Genomic DNA, 15712 nt, shown 5'->3' on the forward strand with positions numbered 1-15712 from the left:
TTCTTCTTAAATGATTAGGGTTTCGATAATATTCATAATAGTTGGATTAATAAAAAAGATTTATCACGTGTTTTTTTTAAACTTGATACTAAAATAAAAAAATTAGCAGAGAATTAAAATTATTAATGTTAATTGCATCAAAAGTAAATAAAAAAAATACACAAATTAACATTGAACTCGTTTTTTATTTTACACTAAAATAATTGTATAATTGTGCATATGAAAATATAACTTTACTTCCCGTAACACACATAAATAATTTCATTTTATTCGCATCTCCTTGCAGTTTAATCAAATAATTTTCATCTTCTAGTAACGCATCTACAATCATTTTTCGAAGAAACATTTTGAACTCATCGTCCAATTTGGCAATAATCTTCATCTAATACTGCGTATTGACTTTCATCAGTTTTTTGAGCATAAAAATAAGATCATTTTCCACTTCTCTCAGTTTGTTAGTGGAGGGATATTGACCAATAGCAATACGATTCAATTTATCAAGATTCATCTGTAACACATAAAATATTTAAAAGCTTGTATGAAATAAAAACAAAATTAATTGATAGTGCATTAACTGTGCAGCTTTAAGCATTTAAGGAATTATTAGTTCATGCGTTAATTTAACAAAAAAGTATATGGAATTTTTTACTAACCTTGAGTTTATTTAGGCTTTTGATTAAATATGGTCTCAAAACCTTCAAAGTGAGATGAGTGTGCAATCCTACTAGAACGCACTGTCTTGTCTGTAAAATTTTTAATATTAATCCTCTTTGGAGCGGTCGACAGATTAAGCTCAGTCAGCTGTTGCAGCTCCTCATATATGAATATTCCCCTTTGTTTGACAGAAATTTGACTTGTTGATTGGTAGGCTTCTCTCCAGGTTTGCTTCTCTAATAGGTAGTTTTTTATTCGTTGATGAGTCTTGGGATGATGCTATAGTGGCCCAAGGGTAGGGTATCTGTTTGACCACACTGCAGATAACGCTTATCGTCATACGCACTCAAGGCTATTTTATTTTCTTTTTCTGAGTAGAGTTGAAGATGACGTGATCGAATTTTTTTCTGCTCTTGAGACATGCTTGTATTTCCACACAGACATTAGATATAATCATCAATAGTGATTGTAGCCTGTATCACTTTTTACTAGCTGAGAGTTTTCAAAAAAATCAGGTTCTTTCTGAAATAATTTGAGCCCTTCTATTATTTTTAATCGATCGTAAAGTGGTTGCATCAGAGTTTTAATCAGTGCCACAGCAGCTTGAAATTTCTGTTTATCTGATATTGTTAAATCTTGACGGTTGCAAAAAATATCAGCATTTTGAAGAACTTTGTAGCAAAAACTTAACATTTTATTTGTGTATATATTACTCTCACTTTTAATAACTCCTTGATATGATTTATGTATGTTTATTGCCTCATCTTTAAAATATTAAGCAGCAAACATGATTCACTTTTTTAGTTGACAAGTCTAATTCTCTTTGATAATTTTCTAGAAAGTAAACGGTTCATGCTACGACACGGGTTTTATATTTACGTATATCAGACTAGTGAGTTGGCAAACTCAGCAGAGGATGTAAAAGAGAGGGTCCTGTCAATGGGAGTTATCATAGTACATCTATATACATGCAAAATATATATATATATATGCCATCTACTGTTTATGTCTACTATCCTATACTATATATGGTAAATTTTCATTGGTTAAAGACTCTTCTCTTTTGCGCCCTCTAAGCTGAGCTTGCCAGCTCCATAAGATATGAAAAGTGTTACTCATAACATCAATAGTATTAATAGTGGGGAGGGTGTATTGTGCTTATTTTTAAAAGTACCCTTTTTCACTGTTCCTATAGCACTGTATTCTATGTCGCAATTGCTGATATACACTCTCAAATGAATGATTTAAGTAAGTAACGTGATGGCTACCATCAATGATATAAAACCTTATGTGAACTCCTTGAATCTGCATATGTTACAAAAGAATCGCATGCGGCGAACTCCCGAAAATCTGGGAGCCTTAACTTAGAGCTTTATGAGAAAACGATCGTGAACCGAGTATTTTAGTGAGTGGCTTACCAAGAATCTCTTTACCATTGAACCATACATACTTTAGATTGGATCATGAACTTTTCTTTAAAAAAAAGATTTAATCGACAGTAGTGTTAGTGGCTCTAATGGTGACAATGACGTAAATAACATTAAAAATAAAACAAATGAAAACAATTATGATAATCATAACAGTGATGATAACGCTGTGAGTGAAAGTGACTTTGTCATCATATTTAGAATTTAATCATGAGCTTCCTTTCAAAAAAAACAATGTGGCTAATAATAGTGTTGATGATAGTGATGGTAGTGCTAATTGTGAATCTCTAGTTTCAGTAGGTGATTTATCAGACTGGTACAGTTGACCAGTTGATACCACAATTAATGTTAGTGATCACGAAGATTATCGTGGTAGTGACAGTGAATCAGTATTAAAACAAAAAAGTGTTGCTGATTCTTACTCTGACGAATTATTTAATGGTCTTAGTTTTTCGAAAGACGAAGAAAGTGCACGGTTATTTTCATAACAAACGATGATAAAACCAATGATGATTGGACTTGTAAGAAGAAAAAAAATCTTGCGCAAGGATCAATGTTCAATGTGTCAGCTTAAGTATTATTATCAAAATAAAAAGAAAGGACAAAAGCGGTATTATTATAATGGTTTGAATGGGTGGTTACGCAGTCTCTGCATTCAAATATTAGAATAAGTAGACTGCAATAATAGTAATCAACGTCATCATTATTATCATCATTATATATGGTTACCAAAGTAATTATAAAAATATTTCAATAAATTCTTTTAGTTATGTTTTTAAACTGTTCTCATTACTTTTTTTGTTAAAATTACTCTCAATATATAAAAATACATATTGTATATGTTTGATTGTAATTTTGTTAATAAACAAATATTTAAAAAGTATTTTGTCTAAAAAATATTCACTTTCACTAATTACTCATGCATACTTTGTTATTATTCAAAATAAGTTAAATTAAAGACCATTGGGACTTTCAGTTTGTATGAATACTTTAGTAGGATAGGAATGCTTAATAAATATCTTTAATATTTTCGTAGTCAAATTAATTTACTTTAAGTTTTAAGATTCACCACGTAATTTTAATTTTGTGAACCAAACTTTAAAACAAAAATATTTTATTGGTAAGTTCAATAAAAAGGAGTACTTGAATACTCGTCGCATGTACCAAGCGTACCAAAGGAAACAAACCAACAAAATATTTTTTTAATATAAAAACCTAACGTATAAAAGTTGTGCAGATGAAAAAAAAAAAAAAAAAAAAAAATTATTAGTGAGATTTGAAAGCTGGCAAGTTTGGCTGGAGCAAAAGACTAAGCCCACGCGGCTATCGTCGATAGTATTAGTACTTGACAAGATGTCATATTGAAGTTGTGAGAAGTGGGCGGGGCTTAGGTTAAAGGTCTGGTGAGGGGGGCTCTCCCGCTCTAGCTTGCTCTATGGAGAGAGGGTGATTGCGCACTGCGCATGCGGCGAACTCCCGAAAATCTGGGAGCCTTGACTTAGAGCTTTATGTGTAGTATTTATTTACACGCCAAAATATTGAAGAAAAAACATTTTGTTGGTTTGTTTCCTTTGGTACGCTTGGTACATGCGACGAGTCTTCACTATAGACAATTTCAACAAAGCAAAATAATAAATTTTTTTTTATTTAAAAAATGCTTGTAGTTTTTTTTTTTTTTTTTATGTACGTTATACATAAAGTGTCATGACACGCTTATGTAATTATGTAAGCTCATGTATAACGTTTCGATACTAAGACATAATTTTTTAAAATACTATGTACAAGACAAGGTAAGTTAAATTATAAAACAAAATATTCGTCACTTATTAAGGAAATCAAAACGTTAATATTTAGTGAGTTAAGTGTCGAGTAATGACAATCAAAGTATTATTTCGTATTTAAAAATTACTAAACGATACGTCTTGATCATTGTTAATGTAATTCACATTCACGTTCGAAATTAAAAAAAGCCCGGAGAAACTACAGAGAGAACGTGCTTTAATAAACATATTGAGAGCGAAAAAAAAGTCGTTTATTTATTTAACAACAACTAAAAATTCATAGATTTTATTAATTATACTATCTGAAATCAGCATGAATTTTTTTTACTAATTTTTGTCAAGTGTTTTCAGGGTACATATAGAAAAATATTGAGAAATTGTAGCATCAGCTTTTATGGCAATCCATATTTTTCGACGAGACGTATTTCCAAGAATAAATACTTGTAGCGAAGTAAGTTGTTAGTCATACACCAATCAAAAAAAAGTTCGTGCAATTCAGGACAGATTAATGTATTAAACAGTGTTGCTTACCGACCATAATGATGTCATAGTGAATTACATTAACAATGATCAAGACGTGTCGTTTGGTAATTTTTAAATACTAAATAATACTATAACTATCATTACTCGACGCTTAACTCACTAAATGTTAATGTTTTAATTTCTTTAATAAGTGACGAATATTTTGTTTTGTTTTATAATTTAAGTTACCTTGTTTTGTACATAGTATTTTAAAAAATTATGTCTTAGTATTGAAACGTTATACATGAGCTTACATAATTACATAAACGTGTCATGACACTTAATGTATAACGTACTTAAAAAAAAAAAAAAACTACAAGCATTTTTTTAATAAAAAAAAATTTATTATTTGGCTTAGTTGAAATTGTCTATAGTGACGACTCGTCACATGTACCAAGCGTACAAAAGGAAACAAACCAACAAAAAATTTTTTTAATGTAAAAACCTAACGTATAAAAATTGTAAAGATGAAAAAAAGAAAAAAAAAAATTATCAGTGAGATTTGAATGCTGGCAAGTTTGGCTGGAGCAAAAGACTCAGCCCGCGCGGCTATCATCGATTGTATTCGTTCTTGACAAGATGTCATATTTAAGTTGTGAGAAGTGGGCGAGGCTTAGGTTAAAGGTCTGGTGAGGGGGCTCTCCTGCTCTAGCTTGCTCTATGGAGAGAGGGTGATTGCGCACTGCGCATGCGGCAAACTCTCGAAAATCTGGGATTCTTGCTCTAAGTGAAAACTTAAAAAACAACTCTGACATTAAAGAACACTTACGTTGTTATGATCATTATAGTACAGAAAGAGATCAAATTAATGCTCCTGCACCTATAAAAAGAGATTGTTTAATGTGTAATCTGAAAACGACTGCAGATTCTAGTGAAAAAAGAAAATTAATAGTCAATGTTCAAGATTACCAAATTAATAAAAATAACATCATTTTCAAAGAGGTAGCCACATTGGACATGAAGACCGACAGTATTTTTTTTAAACCTCCTTATCCATAGATATTTTGTCTTAGACAAACATGTACCAAGTATCATGGTTGGAAACTAATTTTCATGGAATACTTTGGAGATCGAAAAAAATATCTTATGATAAAGTGCAGCTTACAATACAATCAGTCATCAACATGAGTGATAAGGTATATGTTAAGGGATTAGAAGAAACTAAGTGATTAACTAGAATTTTGCCTGAATCGTAAGTTTTCAAGCTTTTGACTGGCAAACAAAATCTTTAAACTAATGAAATTGGTTTTTAGCTAGATTCATAATCTCGAAGATTTTGGGTGACCAGCGCTAAACACTTTGTATGATATATCAATATTATGTGCTTATCATAAAGCATGCAACTATATGCTGGCCCAGTGTGCCTTACGTAATACTTATGCACTTAAAAAATGAATACGAAATTCAAAATAAGGTGATAAATAAGTCAAGATTGACATTTCAGATAAATGTTATGGATAATGTATAAATGTTATTTATTGCAATAACTTGCCTTCTATTTAAATTGTAGTGCAGTTTTATTTTAAATAAAAAAATATATAGTTTATAAAAAAAATATTGTCTCCTTTTTATTGAACTTACCAATAAAATATTTTTGTTTTAAAGTTTGGTTCACAAAATTAAAATTACGTGGTGAATCTTAAAACTTAAAGTAAATTAATTTGACTACGAAAATATTAAAGATATTTATTAAGCATTCCTATCCTACTAAAGTATTCATACAAACTGAAAGTCCCAATGGTCTTTAATTTAACTTATTTTGAATAATAACAAAGTATGCATGAGTAATTAGTGAAAGTGAATATTTTTTAGACAAAATACTTTTTAAATATTTGTTTATTAACAAAATTACAATCAAACATATACAATATGTATTTTTATATATTGAGAGTAATTTTAACAAAAAAAGTAATGAGAACAGTTTAAAAACATAACTAAAAGAATTTATTGAAATATTTTTATAATTACTTTGGTAACCATATATAATGATGATAATAATGATGACGTTGATTACTATTATTGCAGTCTACTTATTCTAATATTTGAATGCAGAGACTGCGTAACCACCCATTCAAACCATTATAATAATACCGCTTTTGTCCTTTCTTTTTATTTTGATAATAATACTTAAGCTGACACATTGAACATTGATCCTTGCGCAAGATTTTTTTTCTTCTTACAAGTCCAATCATCATTGGTTTTATCATCGTTTGTTATGAAAATAACCGTGCACTTTCTTCGTCTTTCGAAAAACTAAGACCATTAAATAATTCGTCAGAGTAAGAATCAGCAACACTTTTTTGTTTTAATACTGATTCACTGTCACTACCACGATAATCTTCGTGATCACTAACATTAATTGTGGTATCAACTGGTCAACTGTACCAGTCTGATAAATCACCTACTGAAACTAGAGATTCACAATTAGCACTACCATCACTATCATCAACACTATTATTAGCCACATTGTTTTTTTTGAAAGGAAGCTCATGATTAAATTCTAAATATGATGACAAAGTCACTTTCACTCACAGCGTTATCATCACTGTTATGATTATCATAATTGTTTTCATTTGTTTTATTTTTAATGTTATTTACGTCATTGTCACCATTAAAGCCACTAACACTACTGTCGATTAAATCTTTTTTTTAAAGAAAAGTTCATGATCCAATCTAAAGTATGTATGGTTCAATGGTAAAGAGATTCTTGGTAAGCCACTCACTAAAATACTCGGTTCACGATCGTTTTCTCTATTTAAATTTTTATCTTTATCAACACTATCATAATTATCATCATCGTTAACATTTTTATCGTTATCAATACTATCATCATCATCATCGTTCACATTTTTGTTGTTATCAACACTGTCATAATCATCATCATCGTTCACATTTTCATCATTATCAACACTATCATCATTATCATTATCATCATCGCTTACATTTTCTTCGGTTTTAATTTTATTCGTACTACTATCACTTTTGGCCTTATTGTTACTTACAATTATTTTTTTTCATGAAAAAAACTTATTATCTATTTTATAGTCCTTATATTTAAGTGGTAGTAAAATTTTTGGTCTCTCATGTACTGATAACACTCGCGGTTGGCCCGGCTCATAACGCACAGTGGTATCTGAAACGAATACTTTTCGTTTTGGCACTGGTACTAAGAAAGGTATTTTAAGCATATTTGAATTTGAAATTTAAAAACATGAACGGAAATCTTTCCAATGGCTCACTCGCGTTATTTTCGAGGTTTGCAACATTCAAAGGTAGCCAATCATCTGCCTTCTCTAAAGGAATCACACCCCTTATATTATTTTTTTTTATGCCTTAACTCTTCATGTATGTTTAGATTTTGGGGATATGTGAGAGCTGCGTAAGAGTTGATTTTTTACATGTACAGATTACATACACCATGAAGATGAGAAGTGTATAAGATATTTAATCATTATATTTTATACATCATAAAGATTACTTTACTCACGACTTTATTCTTGGTACATGTTTTGAGGATATATGAGAGCTACATGATGTAATGGTTTATTTTTTATATATATCTGTTACCTTTACCACGAAGAAAGTTGTATATTGTTCGAGTATCTCAATATTAGAGCTCTTGTTGACTCATTGTGGCTCGATATTTTCTCCACTGGTATCATAAGTAAATAGAGCCTTATATCTCAGCTCATCCATATAATATGCATTGGCAGCAAGACGCATTGAGTCAAGCACGTTTATTCTTTCATCTCTTTCAAGTAACATAAGTACACGTGCTATGGACAAATTCCGTGAACAATAGTGCGTATAATTTAGCAAGTGAGTGAATCACGTCCACACTGGTGAGATCAAAAGTATGATATTACATCACACTCGATATATGTGTTTATGGCTTGATATTTTCTCCAGCAGAGTCATACGTTAGTAGAGCCATATTACGCAGCTCATCCATGCATGCATTGTGGAGCAAGACACATCGAGTCGAGCACGATCTGTCGCTAGTAGGTATGCCTGGACTGGCTTTGTAGGAGGACATGAGGCCATAGTGGATCCGGTGCTAGTATGTATACCTGACCGGCTCCATAGGGGGATACGAGGCCAGAGTGGCTCCGTATCTGTAGGAGGATTCAAGGCCTCAGTGGCTCCATATCCTAGGGGCATACGAGGCCAGGTGTCCACGTTTACCCCTAGCTAGACTACTGTACTGAATGTACTGAATGTACGGACGCTTCTCACGTTATTCGTCTCCTTTGTCCCTTGTCCTCTGGACTTCTGCTCCTGAAATAAAGAGGATTTGTACGGGATTCCTCTCTCTCTCTCTCTAGAGAGAGAAAATAAATGGCGAAAAATACAGTAACTTTAAAAAACTATTTATTTAAATCTCCACATCTTCACAGCATGTCACTTTGACTGTGCTATAGCAGCTCCAGCTCACTGCATGAGCCACAATCGCACGTTTTGTGTCCTATGGCCACTCTGTCACGCTCTTGGCCCTTGTCGCTCACACACACAAACGCACACTTACTTATACACACACGTCCCTCGTATGACCATACGTACGTTACTTCCTTTTCTCTTTCTCTCTCTCTCTTTCTCTCTCTCTTTCTCGCCTTGTCTCAGGCGCGCAGTAGTTGTGCCTTTATTTGTACCTTCACTGGAGGAGTTTTTTCCTACAGAACACCCTTCTCTAAAGCCCGGGAGCAATTTCACTTTGCGCGCTAGTGCTATAGGCCTCCTTGAGCTCGGAATTTAGGCTTTGAGTGCGTCCCCGTGTGGTTTCTAACCTCGATGTGCTGCTACTGGCTGGTCGTTGGACGTGCTGTATCGCTTGGTTCTGCTTGCTATCCAGTGAATCTGGCTGCGTATTTGATGGAGTGGCCATAAACAGGTACACTGTTTTTTAATATTTGCTGAAGTATTTCCTGCAGCTGTTGTAAGCTCCATATCAATTTTACTTGGCTTACAACATTCAAAAAGCGATATACTAAGCATGAATGCTATACAAACTATGGCAAACGGAAATATAAATATGTTTGGACGAATGGTGGAGAAATTTTTGTACGTAAAAGCGACAGATCTGATCTCATTGTTATTGCCACTGAATCTGATCCAAACCTGCTGTACTGACTACCTGTAAGTTCCTTGGCAAAAATTTTAAATAATAGTAGCTTTTTACGTATTGCACACATTAACGTTTGGTCTCTTTGAACCCCCTTACTATTAATGTGATTTTGTTTTTATCAATAAAATATACGATAATTTAGCGTAATTATCAATTTTTGTAGAACTATCCCTTTTTTACAATTGGATAATGAAACTGCAATTTTGGGACTTTCCAAATCCCCATTAGAAGAAATTGAATAATACGTTTTAAGCTTGTTATTTTCGTAGAATAAGAGTCAGTTATAAGAATATAGGGTTCCTATTTAAAAAAAAAATTTCCTCTCTAGGGCCTTATAATGGACCCAAGGTTGGTTGTAAAGTTGGCCATTTCCTGTGCTCCATCGAACCCTTCAACTTTTGTTTAAACTTTTCGTTCATTTACAGCTCACCTAACGAGTTATTTTCTATTTAAGCTTAAAATGATCTACCCAGTATACATATGTATATATATATGAATTCCCACACTGATCTCTATTTATCCTTTGGCCCGGATCTCTCTCTCTCTCTCTCTCCCTTTTTCGTCCTCCTTGCACACTGTGGACTGAAACGCGCAAATACTGTTAAGCAACACTTTCAAGCATGCACCCACGATTACTCGTACCCTTTGTACCCTCTTTTTCTCTCTCTCACTCTCTCTCTCTCTCCATGAATACATGCACACAGACCTCTCTCTCCTTGACCGTATCCTTTACTCTGAACTGGTGTTCAAGTATCTAACCAGCGCTCACAAGCCCTAGCATGACGCAAGAAAATGGGGAAAAAAGACGCTACCTCTCACTCTCAAGACTCTCCAGCGGATATCAAGCGTCCTGCTGGTCCTCGGGCGGCCTGTTGATCCTTGGGCTGTTGACCGTAAGTCAGATCTCTTTCATTTTTCTTCTCATCCTGAACCTCTATCACTCTCTCTCTCTCTTGAGCTCTCTCTCTTTATCTCACTCTCTTTTTCTCTCTCTCTCTCTTTCTCTCTATTGTCCGTAATGCACTTAACATTATAATAAAATTTAGGAGATTTTTTTTTATTAGTAATAATACTCTTCTATACATGTAATAATTTGTATTTTTGTAATGCTCTATACATCGAAATTTCCATTTGGATGAGATGCCCTTGGCATAATAAATCAGTTTTCAAATCGAAAAATCTCTCTCTCTGAATGGCCGTTGACTCTGGGCACGGACACAGCAGCTATATCTCTTTTTTTTTGCTTATCCTGGCTTTTCTCTCTCTTCTAGTGGCCACCTAATACAACGACACGTACCCAAAGAAAAAGAAGATAGCATTACGCACATCTTCTCTTTCTCTTCCCAAAACTAAAACTCTCCTTCTCTTAATACACACAAAGCTCTCGATCTCCGCTCACAATGGCTCTTGGCTCGAGACTAACTTGGCGGGTCCTTCTCTTTTCCCTAATCACAGTGCTTAACTCTGCGGCTCTTTCTATCTTTTTCTCTGATATTCAAGGGCAGCCGCCACAGTCAGAATGGAGTAACGCATTCAGGCTCTCCCTTCGCTGATACTGCTGATTTCAGTGCCATGTCATCTTCTTTTTCTTTTCCAGGTAGCCAAAACAAAAAAAAAAAACAATTTTGGGAAGGTAAGCCCTTGCCTCTGTTTCGCTATACACGTTGCGCCAGTGAGAGCCTGGAGGCCATTTTGCCTTGTTACATGGAATGGCAAAAGAGTTAAATGTTTTTTATTCTCCTATAGTTGGATTCGATTTAGTCTTTACCCTACGCGCATCAGGCCAAAATCATCGAGAAATGAGCGCACTTTTTAAAGTTTCGGACTGTAAGGTATGAGTCTTTCGGAAAAAACGGCTCATATCGTCGTGGTAATGATCTTGTTGAGCATAAAGTACAAGACTTTATTCGGCATCTTGTTTCTCTGAAACATCAATAAGCTTGTTCTCCTTGAGATATTTCCAACAAAAACAACGTGCAGTTGCGTTGACTAGCACTGGATACGACGAACACTTTGATGTAGTCTGACTTTTTTAGATGGTTAAATACGTTATGGCCCTTAAATTTGGTAAATTAACACTGATATTATTAGTGAATTTCAGCCAAGATGACTCATCTTGTTGCAATCAAGCTGGACCCACGAATGAATCGTGACCTGCAAGAAACTGAGATGGTGTTTGTCCTCTCGATCGTTGACCAATGATGATATTTTGACCTGAAACGTGATGCCACGAGACCTCTCGCATTGTCTGGATCTCTGATACTTCGTTTCCAACAAAAATCTCAAGTTCATTTAGAGGTTTTTCAATCCAGGACAATACTATTTTTGAGTCACATTAAAAAAATACGCGATTTGTTGGATACTTAAGAGTACTGAGACACTCTTCGAATTGTTGCGCCAATATAAACGCTCCTTATAATTGAAGTTGAAGAAGTGAGATAGTTTGAATTGGCAGTACTAGAAATTTCGAGTACATGAGCTGAACTATAGTGTGACCTCCATGGTTAACAGAACGCACGTACAAAGCTGCACCATAACCTACTGGGCTTGGTCACAGAAACCGTGGAGAATAATGTTGGTTACTTTGGTAAACAAGATAAACCGTGGTATCCATACTTTCTGCAGTTTGAGCAACTGACTAGCAACAATATTCTACCTGATTTGCAGGCTCTGATAGACTGACTCATTCCATTCTAGCTTGTCCCTCCAGCAGTTCTGCATTATTATCTTAGAGTACAAGTTAATGGAACCTAATATTTATAGGGAATCGAAAATTTTTGCTATTTTGAATAGGATGTCCCGCTTAGTGATCTTGTCAAACAGATTGATTACCCCAACTGTGTACATAAAACTATAGGTCTTGGAGTTACAAGTGACTCCTAAAATCTTCTGGATCAGTCAGAGGCCGTTTGCTTCGTTATTACGCACTCAGTCTTTTAAGCCATTTGAGACACTCGCACGATTAGAGTTATACGCTTGGATCTTGAAATCTACGGTATTAAACGTCCCAATAAACTCGTTTTAAGTTTGAATCGTTTATTTAGAGAGACGTTAGAACTGTTTGTCGTCCAGGTTAATTATAGTTTGACGATACATTTGCTTAATGTCGTCGGTCATAGCGAATTTATGCATTCGAAATTTTTGAAATGTTTCAAATAATTTAGGTTGGATTGTCGAACCCAGCTATATGAACTTAACCTCACAGAAGGCTTCAAAATGTTTCATTTAGTTCCTAATAAGCCTTTATGGCTTATCTAGGAATAATTAATTTAATATTTAAAGGCATAATTACGACTCATACATAATAATAAACTTTAGAATGTGCATAAAATTTATATCAACATTAATTCTTTAACAACTCCCTTGGATATAGTGCAAAAAATCCAGTTAAGAGAAATTTAAAAACTATTCTGATTTTATTTGTTGATAAAATAATTATCTAATGACAAGTTTTCATTCCAAACCTTACACATTAAGATCCTAAATTCATTATAATTTGACCTTTTCTTTCAACATATTGAGACGTCAGAGAAATAACTAAAGCTTAAACATTATTGCACAACAACTTATTAACTTTGTTGGGCTGTTGCATGTTACATTTGCATGAGCAAGCAAATGTCATGATCTTGATGGGCATTGAATACGTGTCAATCGTGTGACTTGTATTACCTGGAACATGTAAAATTCTGATTATACTCGTACATTAAAATATGCGAACTTTACTTTCTGGGATAAGACATGTCGATCTTACTATGGTTGGCTTCGATATCTATTCGTAGAAATCATTGAGTTATTATAAATTATTACCTATGGACCTAGCTCAGTCATACATTTAACTTGCTACTTAATCAGTGTGTAAAATAGAAGGAATACGCGAATCACATTATATACATTAAATTTCTTTAAGGAAATATGATTTCAACCCTTGTTAGATAGAACAATTGAAAAAGACATTAAAAAGAACTCGAAAGAGATTTTATATTAATCCGCTGCTGGCGGCCTGCAAGCAAAACAAAAGAAAAGAGGGTAGAGCATTGTCACGAGCTCTTATAGCATACAACCTTAGCGTTCTCGTACGAATGTATGTACATGTATATATTTCATTCTAAGCTACACAGACCTCGACGCGTAATACTTTAGGTGAAAAATCAACAGAGAATGATGTTTATAGTTAATTTGTCTTTCTCAGAAACGGGTGGCTAAATTTTCACTCACGCACTTATCCACATATAAATTAACCATGCCTCTACAGATGATACGTGATTCAATTATGTTTTTGTTGATCAGCAAGTCATATTGCAATCTAATTAAGGCATGCATTATGAGTTTCCATTGACATACGGTAATAAAAATAAAATCACTCACTTTCAGTTTATAGTGACGACAATTTTTCTGGCAATCAGGTAAATATATGCACGGGTACGTGAGGTGCCTAAATTGTTCGGTAATCTGATAATTCTACCCAGCCATTATTGTTATATAACATGCCAGTGGACTAGACACTTTAAAAAATTCCTTCAATGCCTTAATCGAGCTTAAGAGAAAAAACAGTTCAAAAAATTAAGATATGAATTTAGATACATTATCTAAACCTACGGTGAGACTGACTGTACGGCTCTCAGGTAACTTAAGAGGAAGAGCAAATTCTTAATAGATACGAGATGGAGTGTTCTATCCGCACCCAAAGAGAATGTTTTTTTCGTTCTTACTAGTACTACCATCTACATTTCCTCCAATCGATACGAGGCTAAATATATTATTATTGCTAGTATACAAACTAGAGTCATGTATATCTCGAACTTGTCTGCAAGCATTAGAATAATTTTTTTTAACACGTCTATAAATTTTTTAAGTGAACTTCTGAACAATATTTAGAAAGTTTTGTTCCAGCATATGCTTAATTTAAAAATGGAAATAATTGTTATTTCGATACAAAATAATGCAATTAATAATCCTATAACAAATTCAGAGTTGAAAAATCAACGCGCCATAGTACTACTTTTAGGGTCAAGTAGAAGTGTGTTAACGAACTATATAGATTAAACAATTGTAAAGGAAGTGGTGGAAAGTGGCCAAAGAGGGCTAGATCCAATATCAGAGCGTTGCTTAGAAAATGTACTTGAAAAATTGTGAGAAAGCTGGGGGCATTTCTTAAAAGTGTAAAAAAAGCTGAAAGGGGATGTGCAAAAAGTGATTTAACTGAAAATATCGTGATAAATCAAAAATTTCACCTCGTTTGGAGGTGCAGCTGGAAGGGGCTAAAGGAAGTTTTTAAAAATTGTGGGGGAGGCTTACTAGGTTTTATAATTGTAAGAAAGGGCTGAGAAGGGGTGGAAAGTGGTGTAGAGAATAAAGGCAGTAAAATTTAACTCAATAAAAATAAGGTTAAAACCAATAGAACTATACACTTCTAAGAGAGAGCTCTTACATTACTAATTATACGACTAATTATTGCAAATGTGAAATAATTTTTTCACCCAGTTTGAGTCTATATGATAATACGTTAAAGCTACTATTAAAACAATAATGATTTGACATATTTGACTTTATATTACTATAATCTTTTCTCTTTTATATTATTAAAATCCAATGTCCCTAAATGCAAAAAAAAATATTTATAATTTAAAAATTTGAGATCGAGTCTGTCATATGTCAGCTAAGTTTTATAGAAACAATTCCAATCATCCTGCTTACGATCAATTGCTTATATATGATGTTTTTACTTCGGTAAAAAAACGTTTGCCAGGATAGCTTGTTTTAGTAAATTTTATTTTTTGTGTATAACACTTTGATTCGTATCTATTTTATTTGCTGAAAAACTTTATTTCAAACTATTGTTTTTTTTATTCAGAATTAATGGAACATTTTTTTTGGCGCAGTGGCTGAGGTCGTCATGGGGCACTCTCTGGTGAGCACTTCGTGAGTGTGTAAGTTAAATGCACTAACGTGAGAGAAGTCAGTTGGTGTAAGAGGTAAACAAGATAGAAACATGAGATAATTAGGCTTAGCAGCAAGACCACAAGCACCTTTATCAGCGTATCTGGTCTGAGGTGTTTTTCAAAGGGTCTTGTCCACCGACACGATTTACTACCATAACAGCTTGGCAAAATCCACTACATTAGCGACCAGTGTTCTCGGTAGTCTCAGCATCGAACGTACCCACACATATATTTACTCAGTTGTAAGAAAAATTGTCGTCACGATTG

Source organism: Copidosoma floridanum, unplaced genomic scaffold (genome assembly GCF_036245765.1).
Source record: "Copidosoma floridanum isolate Cflo_tuat_1 unplaced genomic scaffold, Cflo_Japanese_pri ptg000016l, whole genome shotgun sequence".
In the NCBI taxonomy this organism is placed as follows: Eukaryota; Metazoa; Arthropoda; class Insecta; order Hymenoptera; family Encyrtidae; genus Copidosoma; species Copidosoma floridanum.